General features: G+C 40.7%; 1 protein-coding gene across 2 annotated transcripts in view; it reads right to left on the bottom strand.

The window, feature by feature from the left end:
- The window catches only part of KLHL15 (kelch like family member 15), a 34,101-nt gene extending 22,259 nt beyond the window's left edge, over positions 1–11,842 (bottom strand). The window contains exons 1-2 of one of the 2 annotated variants that reach the window (XM_059883508.1): positions 11,828–11,842; positions 11,062–11,261 (exon numbers count right to left, since the gene is read on the bottom strand). The gene's annotated coding sequence lies outside the window, so the exon portion shown is untranslated. Of the gene's footprint in view, positions 1–11,061; positions 11,487–11,827 lie in introns of those variants that run through there. The other variant, XM_024988176.2, reaches the window with a different exon arrangement.
- Positions 11,843–12,269: the final 427 nt, after the last annotated feature.

Here is a 12,269-nt window from a genome sequence, read left to right as displayed (position 1 = left end):
TCATCCACGAATTCCCTCCCAACCCTTTCCACTGTGCCCTGTAGAACCTTGCTTCAGTGTAAACAAACTCCCCTACAGCGTCATGGTGGTCACACAAAGTTTTCTCTGCAGTCTGATTTAAAAACAAAACAAAACAAAATGAAACGAAACACCCTCTTCTATGTTCTTAGAACAAAATGCTCTTCTATAGCTTACAATCTACCTCCTGAGCCTTCTCTTGGCTTTCTACTGTCCTTTTTCTAAAATATGGCTTTTCTCTTAGTTAAAATCCACCTTCTATTGCTCCCTGTTATTTATCACATACACATATCCTGATCTCTCTTCCCTCCACATTTGCTGATGACTGTGTTACTTGGCTAAGAGTCATTTTCTCCACCTCTTCAATGTTCACCTAAGATCGCTCACCCAAAAACTGAGAGGTGAAGTTCTCTGATCACCTAAACTCGTGTCACCTCCCTTCTTACTCCATTTTAAAATCTTATGCTCAAATCTGCTGGGCCTCACCAGAGTCAGGAACTGATCCACACCTGAAATCTTGTCAACTGCCCACTCTCTGGCTTAATATTCTCCTCCCCTTTCATTTGGTCTGTCACCTCCAAACTTTACCTGGCCTTCTCCAGCTTAGATCTTCTGGTATCAGACCCCCAACTCCCAACCTCTTTCCTTACCCTGGTTGGGTGTTTGGGTGGGCCACGAGCCCTCCAGCGAAGCAGCTGGAACCAGTCACTGCTGGCACCTGCTCCATCCTCTTCTTCATGTAGACCATCGCTGCCAGCCTCACCACTCTTATCACAGATGCCTTCCCCTTTGTTAACTAAAAGAGCACCTCTGTGTGCCAGGCACTATTAGACATAAAGGTGTGTACCATTCAGGAATCCCCTCTGCACCCTGGGTTTGGCAGAGCCTTCAGCTGCCGAGAGTAAAAACGGCGCTTTCACAGACTAGTGTACTAACAGGCACTGTCTCTCCAATCTTTGGGCAAGCTATCACTCGATTTGACTACTTTGTTTGACACTCTATTTTAACTCCCTGACATATTAACCCATTTATTCAGTAGTTATCCCAGTCTGGGGTTATCTCCAAGAAAATAAAAACCCTTTGTTAATAAATAAGAAAAAAGTCTGAAAGGATAATAAACTAAAATGCTAAAAAAAAAAAAAAAAAGTTATTTTGGACGGGAGACTATCTGGCAAGTCTTTTTTTTTCTTTTGGCTGATCTGTGTTTGCTAATCTATCTTCAATAAAAGCATATTACTGCTTTCAAAAAGCTCATTTTTAAAGATCTACAAAATCCTCTGTCAAATCCAATGGTTACATCATAGTCCCTTGTTTCTCAGGATCTTTCTGCAGCATGACTTACTCCCTTGGCTCATCACTCTCTCAGCCTCAGGCCTCTATTTTCCTAGTTCTCTTCCTATTTTGGGGCTGCTTATTTCTCAGTCTCCTTCCTGGACTTACTTTTCTTGAGCTATCCCTTAAACATGGGTGTTCCCCAGGATTCTATTCTTGCACCTTTTATCTTTTCATCTAAACACTGTATTTCCCTCAAAGAGCTCATCTAAACCCATGGTTTCTACTAACATTTACCTTTACCAATGCCTTGACCATCACTGTCCCAATCACTATCCTTACACTAGTACTACATAGCACATCTCCTGTTAGATATCTCTGGGTACACCACAGGGATCTCAAAATCATGTCTAGGCAGAATCCTAATTCTCTCCTCTCCCCAATCAGTTCTTTCTTTTGTATTCCCTTCTTATCAAGAGGATTCTAGGTACCTCTTTCTCCCCATTTGTCCCTAACTTACCTGTAAGTCTTATTAATTATACTACATGCTCACTTACGTTAACCTACTTAAGACAGTAAAGTATGCACAAGATACTTTACATCAAAATTTTTATTAGTAATCCATTAATCCAAAAGCTTTATACTTTCATTTTGGAAAGGGAGAACACAAGAGAGCTGTCTATAATTCGGAAAATCGATACAAAATATTTTAGACACTGTAATCAATGCTTGGCAGAACTACTTTACTAACACATTCAAGATTAAAGCAAGCTATCAGATTTTATTTCTTGAATTACTTTTAAAGGCAGGATGGGGAACACGTGTATACCTGCGGCGGATTCATGTTGATGTATGGCAAAACCAATACAATATTGTAAAGTAATTAGCCTCCAATTAAAATAAATTAATTTATATTTTAGAAAAAGGCAAATTTAATAAACTTAGAATTTTCCAACTGATATAAAGTACATATACACAAATGCATACTGTGAACAAAAGGAACATCACCCACCATGGTATCCGAATAATTAAACATTCCGGTTAGTAGAGTGCTATGAACATCACACGAATTAGCAGTTTTCAAAATAATTTGAATAAAAAATATAACAAATTAAACTGGATGAAAATTTCAGTATTTCACTATCTTTCTCAGGATCATTAAGGACACCAACTATCACTCTGACTCATCAAGATTTATTGGTCATTTTTAATGCAGATTTAATAATGGAAGGCTGAACACCAGCATTCACATACTTGAGATGAAACTGCTTTGTGTCATTATCTGTTATTTGACAGTGCCTAAAATACCATGTATTTCACTTCTTGTCAAAGTAACCCTCTCTATTCAACAGGTATCACTATGTGATAAAGTCTCAAACAGCTAATATTCACCTTTCTGACAAAGATTCCATCTAAAGGAAAGTTTTTCAAGGAGACACTATGCTTTCTCAAAAAAAAAGTAACCTAGCTTCCAGATACTTAATATGGTGTAAACATCATAGCACAAAGGAGGTGGGAGGGAATTGGTAAGCTGTGAGGCAAAAGATCCTTTCGGTCTTTAGATGTAAGGGCAGCACCTGCTGTCCTCTAGGCACCCAGCCCACAGAGCGGGGGTTCCTAGCAGACAGGCTTCCATGGACACACTAACAGTATGTCAGATTCGGTCAGATGGGCTGGGAAATATGAATTAAGATGAGTGTTCCTGTGTCGAGAATCTAGAAAGAAGAGAGAAAGAAAAAGAAATAGACGTGCACTGTGTATGACTGGAACTAGAACATGTCAAAGAGTAGCTTCTGCTCAGTTGTGGGCACCAACTTTTGCCTGTCATGTGGGCTGAGTATCAGAGAATGCCAGTCAACTGAGAAAAAAGAGGAAAGCCAAGACAGAAGAAAGAGAGTGCTCCTTAACGCCTTCATTTTCCCAGTTCCTAGGCCCAGCTCCATTCCTGCCAGTGGGTGCTGAGAGAAATCCTTACATGCTCAGGATAAATCCCACCCCCCACCCCCCCGCACTGGCCTTTACTACCTCAGGTGGGTTTTTCCTACCTATAACCAAGGTTCCTAATTAAGAGAGTTTTAAAATAGAAATACTTTGAGTAAGTTACTCAAACTTTCTTGGCCTTATCTCCATATCTACAAAGGCATTAAACATGATGATTTCTAAATATTTTTAGTCATAAAACTTTCATTTATTTTACTTTTATATGATTTTACAGATGTGTAAAGCACTTTAGCTTGGAAATTTGCAGTCACTCTTTCTACATGAAAAAGCTTTGTGCATCTATCAGTGTGACAGCTTTAGGGAAGTAGCAATATCTTACACTTTTATGGGAAGCATGTATATCGATAGTATCAATGTTAACTGCCCAACATGATACAGTCTCTAAACAGTAGTGAGTACAGGTCTGGAGTCAGATGCCCCTGTTTGAATCCTGGTTGTATCTCTTATTAGCTCTGTGACCTTGGGGCAAGCTACTTAGCCTCTCTGTGTTCTAATGTCCTCCTCTGTAAAAAGGGGATACTAATATTAATAGAGCCTATTTCATAGGCTGCTGTGAGAAATAAACGAGTTAATACACATGACAATGTAGAACAGCATATGGTCCTCAAGTATACTATAGCCTTAGGGCCTATTATTACGCCCCTTCACTTACTGTTACTGGAACGAATAAAATAACCCTGACCCTTTAACAGTCCAGTTAATGTGGAGAAACCCTTCTTAGCAACACCACTTCAAACCTAGCTTATTTTCTTAGTAGTCTCCCAGGACTCAAGCCACCTCTGACTTGATAGATGAAGATACTAATATCCATAGGTGATATTTTTCTTCAAGGTCATACAACTAGTTAGAAACAGAATTAAGGCTAGAACCTGATTTGCAAAACATACAAAATAGTGTGGCTAGAAAAGAGCAAAATCTTTGAAATCAGAGCACTTATTAGTACTTACCATCAGTGTGTCTGGGAGAAATCTAACTTCCTGACCTCAGTTTCCATCCATATATTAGGAACAATCATCATCTATTATTATTGAGTTGGGGTGATGATCAAATAAATTAAGGTAAGTTAAATGTCTAGCCCAGAGGGAAGCACCCCACCAGAGGTCAATCAATGCTGCCTTCCCTATCTAACTCTTACCTAATGTCCTTATCACCCACACAACCACAGGAACTTAACACCCTTCAAACTCCCCTCTATAGACCCCACACCACCCTAAGGTTTACCACAATGCAAATTTATAAGAGATCAGGAAATGTATTGGTAGTCAAAACACTGGACCTTGTTTGCAATGGCATTGTTTTCCATTTTTTCTCTTCACACAAGCACAATTTTCTAGCTTTTCTGCCCCAACAAGAGTAACTACTCTTTGTATTTGTGCTGTTCAAAAACCCCATAGGTTTTTGAACACTGGAAATATGGTTAGATCAAATTGAGATGTGCTTTAAGTGTAAAATGAACACCAGATTTTGAAGACTTAGTACAAAAAAAAGGAAAATATCTCATTATACAAATTTTTAATAGTGATTACACGTTGGAATAATATTTTGGATATACTGAGTTAAACAAAACATTACAATTAATCTCACCTGTTTTCTACTTTTTAAAACTGTGGCTATGAGAAAATTGTAAATTACATATGTGGCTTGCATTATATTCTGTTGTACAGCATGGATCTGTAACATAAATGTTTAAGGCATCAAACAACCAAACTTACAAATGAACATGTGAAACAAAACCACCTTGTTCACAATCCATACCCTGGAAGCTATAAAGAAAAAAAAAAAAGGCTTAAATTAAAATAAAACAAAAATAACACACAAAAAACACATATAAACAAATAACAAGAAAAAGTGTAAGAAAAATACAAAAAAGGAAAACATAAAATTTATATAATTATAGAAATTTAAGGAATAAATTAATAATTGTAAGAACTAATCACTAAAAGTAAACAAAATCAAGTAATTCTACAAAATCAATGAGGTTTGGAAAAAAAAATCTGTTAAGGAGCTTTGAGAAAAGTTATTTACTAACAAACAAAATGCTCAGTGTACAAAATCATGTATCCTCACTCTTGAAAACAGGTAAGTCAGATTAAGAGAAATCATGGGTTTATAAACCTGCATACCCTTGGCCTTCTACACTTCTGTATTCTACATTTGGCCTTCAGAATTTCAAACAGTAGGTTTTTTTCAAAAGGGGAACCAACTTAAACTAAATGACAAGGCATACTTATATTATCAGGAAAGAAACACTGGAGTTTGTCCTATTCCATAAACTTGGCACTGACTAAAGAAAAACGAAAGCCTCACATTCTCTATGCATGAGAATGAGTGGTATAGTATTTCTCAAAGTGTGGTCCAGGGGCTTCAGTCTCCACAGAGGACTTTGTGAGATCAAAACAATTTTCATAATAACTTTAAAAGTGATTTTTCTTGTTTACTTTCATTCTCTCAGTGTTTTCCAGAGACTACATGTGATAAGAAATGATAAGAAGCCATTGTTTTTTATTAAGCCAGACATTAAAGAGACTTTCAAAAATGTAATAAAACTATGCCATTCTTCTAAGTATTTTGTTGTTTGGGAAAGTAGTTATTTTTCATTTAAAAAATGCTATTTAGGAACTTCCCTGGTGGTCCAGTGGTTAAGACTCTGAGCTCCCAATGCAGCGGGCTCAGGAACTAAGATCCCACAGGCCCTGGTGAGGCCAGAAAAAAAAACTTAGAATTAACAAGTAATGGGACTTTAAATTCATTTTAAGTATTTTTTCAAACTTCCCAGTTTTAATTTCTAAAATGCTCAATATAAATAGATACAACCCACATAAACAAAAGCTCTTTGAGATTCCAATAAATTTTAAGAATATAATGACGTTCTAAGACCAAAAAGTAAGTGCCACTTACTGTACAAGAGATAAATGACAATACACACACACATACACAAAGCAACCTCTTCCCACCTCTGCTCTGAAAGACCATTATTGCTATTTATACCACAGAAATTTCTAACAGTTCAAACTCTCTAGTGACGAGTAAACAAAGTCTGATGAGGGTAAAACTAGACAGGAACGCAAAGGCAAAGAAATTAAATGCTTCCTTTTCAGCTAGAAGGCTGTCACTCTGATTGGAAGGCAAAATTCTAGGCAAGTAGAGATGTTTCAAAATTAACTAACCTCCATATTTATGCCATAAGCAAAAATTTAATGCTTTCACACTATCCCCACAGCTGCTTGAAAATTCATACAAATCCCTAATTTATTCAGTACCAAAGCTAAATTCTCAGAGGTTGATACGCACATCTTCAGTGAAAATTTGAAATTATTTCATATTACCTTTATCCTCAAACTGTTAGCCTACCAATGTTAAACCCTATGTAGAAAATGCCATAGTTGCATACTAAAAAAAAAAAAACGCAAGGCTTACTATAGATAAAAATAGAATTAATTTCTGAGTCATAAAATTCCTCACAATTTCTTTAATCTATAAAGTAAAAATCTTTTATTTAACAATCTCAAAGTGACCAACTTAATCTAAAAGGAAAGAAAAATTCAAAAACAGACCAACTTTATTAGCTCTATTCATAGCCCTTTTACCCTGAGATATACTGCTCAAATTGAGAAACAATTAAGTCTAATATTAGAGAAAAGGCTGCCTAAGTTAACTAATTTGTTTAGTACTGGAAATTCTTTCTTGTCCATCAGAATGTTTTTATAACTCAGTACCAAACTGCCAATGACTATTTAACTAAGCTTTTAGGAAGGCTCTGGGTCCTCCAGCCTCCCAGTTGGCATCTGTTATCTAAATTACTTCATTTTTCAGGTATGTTTAGCATTTAGTCATCCTATAATAAAAAGAACCCTTATGAGAAAAAAACCCCACTCCTGTTTCAATGCTATTTTTTCATCAGAAGATTTTAATTTAATGCTCCTCTGCTTATTCCTCACAAGTAAAAGTAGTCCAAGAGTGATGTCATGGAAAACAGCTTCCCTAGCCTTTAGAGATTGGATCCAGTGAGAATTCTAGGAAAAGCCTCTACTGGGGAATAAAACCCCAAATCTTCTAAGTTACTTTCTAACATGAAATCATCAATACTATAATGTTAACATCTTAGTTTTACACAAGAAGTAAACAACTAAACTGAACCTTCTGGAAGGTCTTAATGTTATGATACGGATTTCCTGTAAATCTTTTAAGTGATGCAGAATCATTAACTAAATTCAATGATCTTATCAGAGACAAAGAATAAATCTTCTATTCGTTTCTATCTGCTTCAGTGATTCAGCCAGATGAATTTTAAAGGGCTTATATTAAAAACAGAAAGCCTGAGGAAATATCTTGCCTTTTCTAGTTTCTTTATTCCAAAGTTAAAATTTTTAATTCTGAAAAGGCCTCCCACTTTCGGACCAGCAGTATATATATGTATATGTGTGTATATATATACACACAAACACACACCCATGGCAAAGATGAACTATGAGTTTCTCCAGTGACTCCTAGAACAGCAGTAATAAATAATAATTATCTCCTAATTCCTGCCCCTTGTTCACCCTGTCCCAGACACACTAGCCTCTTTGCTGCTTCTTGAAAACCAGTCAACACACCCACCTTAAAGCCCCTAAACTTGCCGTTCCCTCTGACTGGATCACTAATCCCAACATACATGGCTCCCTTTAGATCTTTACTCCAGTGTTTTATCTTGGTGAGGCACCCCCCACCCCGCAACCCCTCTTTAAAAGAGAAAACCACCCACCCACCATATTCAACAGAAAATCTTCCTTTTCCCTTTCTGTTTTTTCTCCACAGTATACTAAATGAGATACAGGCTATATTCCTTACTCAGTTTATTTTTCTGTTGTTTTTCTTTTTTTGTTTTGTATTCACTGTTGTATTCCCAGAACCTTGCTAGGAACGCTGCTTGGCACATAATAAGTGCTTAATAAATACTTACAGGATGAATAGATAAGTTTAACTCTCAGAACCCTCCATGTTCTGTAACCATCCCTGATTTAGAGATAAATCAAAACTCGAGGGGGTTAAGTAACTTGCCCAAGGCTGTGATTCCTAATAAGATGGGGCCAGTTTGACTTCAGAGCCTTGGAGTTTAACCACTATCCTGCAATCTTTCACCAATAACTGCCTTTCATGTCTCTTCAGTTAAAAAAAACAACACATCAGGACTTCCCTGGAGGCGCACTGGTTAAGACTCCCCTTCCAATGCAGGGGGTGCAGGTTCGATCCCTGGTCTGAGAACTAGGATTCCACATGCAGTGTGGCACGGCCAAATATTTTTTTTAAATTAGGGGGAAAAAAAGTCCACACGGACTGAAAATGAAAGTCTCTCAGTAGCATCCGACTCTTTGCAACCCCATGGACTGAATTCTCCAGGCCAGAATACTGGAGTGGGTAGCCTTTCCCTTCTCCAGGAGATCTTCCAAACCCAGGGATCATACCCAAGTCTTCCGCATTGCAGGCGGATTCTTTACCAGCTGAGCCACAATGGAAGCCCAAGAATACTGGAATGGGTAGCCTATTCCTTCTCCAGCGGATCTTCCCCACCCAGGAATCGAACCGGGGTCTCCAGCATTGCAGGCGGATTCTTTACCAACTGAGCTATCAGGGAAGCCCACATGGACTACAGCATACCAATTCAAAAGAAGTATATTCTAATAATTTAATCCAACGTCTCCTAAACTACAGATCCATTCTCCTCACAGTTAATGTTTTTCACTCTCAAAACATTTAAAATAGGAAAAGGCAAATTTGACAACTGACGTGCTACATAATTTGGGGAACCCAGGGCAAAATGAAAATGCGGGACCCCTCGTTCAAAAGCTGGAAAAAAGTGTCATTAAAGGTACTAAAGTATTAAAAAAAAAAAAAAGTTACTGAAGTATAAAGCTTTCTCCTTTCTTTTGAGGTCTCTCTCTACATATCATGGTGTTCTTTTAATTTGCTATTTAATGCATTCTAAGTAAAGATAAATCAGAAATTTACATTATTATCATGAATTTTACTGTTCACCTTTATACTGTACAATACCAGTTTTACGCGCTGATTATTAAACCAAGTTTGGGGTTCTTCTGGACACCCATGAAGCCACACCAGTCCCGGTTCCAAAATTTTACCCCCAGGTAACCCAGATCAAGGCAAAAAGATGGCCAAACTTTGAAATTCCCAATAAAGCAATGATTTGCCAAAATTTTATCTTCAGGACAAGCAGTAAGTCCAACGTATAAAAGCTAGCACATTAAAGTAGGCTCTTCCTTTTGCTAATTTAATCCTGCCGCCTTATATTATTCTGCCTTTTTTTAAAAAACAAAAGCATATTCATAAAGACAGTCGGCACTGGATTATAAATTTAATAAAACATTTCAGGAAAAAAACTCAGAAAACCCATTTATTAGCTAAAACTAACTATATATTTTAAAAAGCTTCTCTTTCACTTTTTATGACCCATTTTTAAAAGCCAGACCATATATTTTTAATGTGCCGAATAAGAATGATCCCATACTGTTTGTTACACATATATATTATAAATTGATAAAAAAATCCGATTTTCAACCCACAAGTATTTAAGGCTTACGTATTTCATTATCCCCCCCCCAAGCTAATCAGCAATAAAAAGTGCAAATTAACATCCCTTACCATAGAAAAACTGGTTCCAAGCACCAACTAAGTGTGGTGATGAATAAAAAGAGAATTAAATTACATAAACACTATATTAAGTGTCAAAAAGCTGAGATTTTCTATACATTTCTATATCTATTAGTTACAGAAATCCGAATGCATGTATAAGCTCTCCAAAAACAATTTTCAAATTAGTAGAGATATTCAGGCATCTTGTTTCCTAGATATGAAAAACAAGCAATAAAAATTAAGGTATATATCTTGACACCATTTTCCAAATGACAATTTTATCAAGATATTAATCTTGAAAAGAAAAATGTAAATCCGAAAAACAGAAAAGACTCAACAAATGCAAGGTGTTTAATATTCCGAGTAAGCAAAAGGGCATAAGCGGCCTAGAAAAATGAAAAGCAAAGCACCTCAGAAACGTTAAATTTGAATTAAAGAATACCGTTATTTAAATAAGCAGTTAGCATTTCGGAGGAAGAAGGCCAAGCAATGTGACTATATCTAATCGATTCAGAGCAGTGCTTTACTAATTTCCGTCCTTATCGCTTATACTTATAATATAGGGAAAAAAGAGGCAGCAACAGTTAGCCACTACAACATTCACCACTCTGGCAAAGGTTACTTTAAAAATTGCCTTGCATTTTTACAACACTTTACAGCTACGGATTATTTTCACATATATGACCTCATACAGTCCTCACTACCCTGTGATGTGGCTATTACCGACTCGATTTCATAGATAAGAAACCGAGGTTCGGTAAGCGATTTTCTCAGAGTCACCTAGTCGAACCCAGACCTTCTGATTCCGCGTTTTACGCCTCGCATTTCGCATAGTTCTATTTCAGGCAAAAATAGCATTTTTAAAGGGAAGGAGCGGGATAGGGAGAAAATAATCATGGTACCTGCAGCTGTGTGCTGCAAAAAATGGCTGAATTATGCTTCTTCCTTTTTTTTTTTTCTCCTTGGGAAAAAAATTAGATTTCAAACAATCTAAGTAAACTCAAAGACAAATTAGATTTCGGCGTCAACCAAATGTGCGACTGGGGTCAGTGCTGAGGGGCTACCGAATCCGAACCTAGCGCGGAGCCGCGGACGAAGCCCGGGCTCCCGCAGGCCGGAGGGCCAGGGGCGGCTACGCACCTCGGGGGTCTGTCCAGCCTCTAGTGGACGGCAGTCTGCATCAGGAAGAAGCGGGCCAATGGGCCGGACGGTGGGCGGTCGGGCGCCGGGACGGCACTCGGCAGGCTCCTCGAACGTCTACAAGAAGCCGCTCCCGGGCCGAGCCAGGGCGCTCTGGCGGGGGGCGAGAGTGCGCGCCTGCGGCCCCCACGAAACCAGTCCTGGGAAAGAAGACAGCTCTGAGGAGAGATTCGAGACAGTCGGGCGAGGCGGAGCGGCGTCGGGGCCGGGGTCGGCCTTGCCAACGCCAGGGGCTTCGCAGCGCCCGGCGGGGTTCGGCGGGAGGGCCGACGCGGGGCCTCGGGCGGAGAGAGGGGCTGGGGGGCCGCGGGTAGCAGGAGAAGCACCGGCGGTGAAGACGTCGACGACGGCGTCTCCGGGCTTCTGCCCCAGAGCGCGCGGAGCCTCAGGATCACCCACGCCGGGGGTGGAGGAAGGCGGGAAAGGGGCGGGAAAGGGGCGGAGCTTGCGGGGCCACGAGCCAGGGGCCGCTCCGGGCCGCGCGCCCCCTGCGGGCCGCGGGAGCCGCCCGGGGCCCGCCCAGGGAGGCGGGGCCCGCCGGCAGGGGGCCCAGTGCGCCGTCGTACAACGCGGAAGCCTGCCACGCGGGTAGGGCGGTCGAAGGGTGGGAAGCCGAGAGTTGGAACGCAGGCCCGGGAGGCACCCTCGGCCCCCGCCGGCGCCTCGAGGGGGCCCGCGCGCGGGCAGCGGCCTGGAGGGTGTTTACCTTCCCCCTGGTCGAGCGCCAATGCCGCCATCTTTCAGCCAGCGTGCGTCACTTCCGGCGCCGCGGGAGCGGGAGCGGGTGTGGGAGCGGGATGGGGGCAGGGCTGTCCCACGCCCGCGGGGCCCCACGTTCTGCCCGCCACGCCAGCGGGCCGCAAGGAGGGAGTAAAGCGGTCGGCGCTGCGGCCGTGGGCCCGGCCCAACGCGGCTTCCCGTGCGGCTTCGCCGTCGGGGCTGGGAACTCTCGGCAGTGCTGGTCCCCTCGCCGCGGTCCCACTTCACTTGCACGAGCGGTGGGCTCGAGCCACTGTGGTGCGCCCACCCTCCACAAGTTGAGGGTTAGGAAACCCGGAAAATGTCTTTTTGCATCTGGCACACGGTGGGGGTGGGGGACTCGGGGACGATATGGAAGGTGCTTTGCGGTATCTACCTGTGTTATAAAC

The sequence above is a fragment of the Bos taurus genome, chromosome X (genome assembly GCF_002263795.3).
Source record: "Bos taurus isolate L1 Dominette 01449 registration number 42190680 breed Hereford chromosome X, ARS-UCD2.0, whole genome shotgun sequence".
Classification (NCBI taxonomy): Eukaryota; Metazoa; Chordata; class Mammalia; order Artiodactyla; family Bovidae; genus Bos; species Bos taurus.
This window is presented reverse-complemented; position numbering and strand designations above follow the sequence as displayed.